The 399-nt window shown below is 36.1% G+C and overlaps 1 non-coding gene across 1 annotated transcript; it reads left to right on the top strand.

Annotated features, from left to right (window-relative positions):
- The first annotated feature begins 326 nt into the window (after positions 1–326).
- On the top strand, positions 327–399 carry TRNAR-ACG. The gene has a single exon. It is a non-coding gene; the product is annotated as a tRNA-Arg (tRNA).

Below are 399 nucleotides of genomic sequence, written 5' to 3'. Positions count from 1 at the left end.
CGCAGGCATGAATATCATGGATTTATTTTATTTTTTTTCACAGGCATGAATATCATGGATCACGATCTTCTACCAGTCATAGTCAGATTTTGACATGTCGGGTGATAGTTGACTAAAATGGAAGGAATGGCCAGCTTTTGCTACCTCTAATATGGAACACAAATATTTTTATAGTGATTTATAGTGATTTTAAGAAGTTCGTTTTAGGTTATTTATTGTAGTGATTTTTTATTTTTAATTGCAAAATATCCTGGTCGAAGGTGAAGACAATAATTATACTAATCTTTGTATCGACAATTTATACGTATGCAATTTGCTGTCAAAAGGACTCCATGGCCCAATGGATAAGGCGCTGGTCTACGGAACCAGAGATTCTGGGTTCGATCCCCAGTGGAGTCG

The sequence above is a fragment of the Vigna unguiculata genome, chromosome 4 (genome assembly GCF_004118075.2).
Source record: "Vigna unguiculata cultivar IT97K-499-35 chromosome 4, ASM411807v1, whole genome shotgun sequence".
NCBI classification, from domain to species: Eukaryota; Viridiplantae; Streptophyta; class Magnoliopsida; order Fabales; family Fabaceae; genus Vigna; species Vigna unguiculata.
Note: the sequence above shows the minus strand (reverse complement) of the source record. Positions and strands in the feature narration are given on the sequence as shown.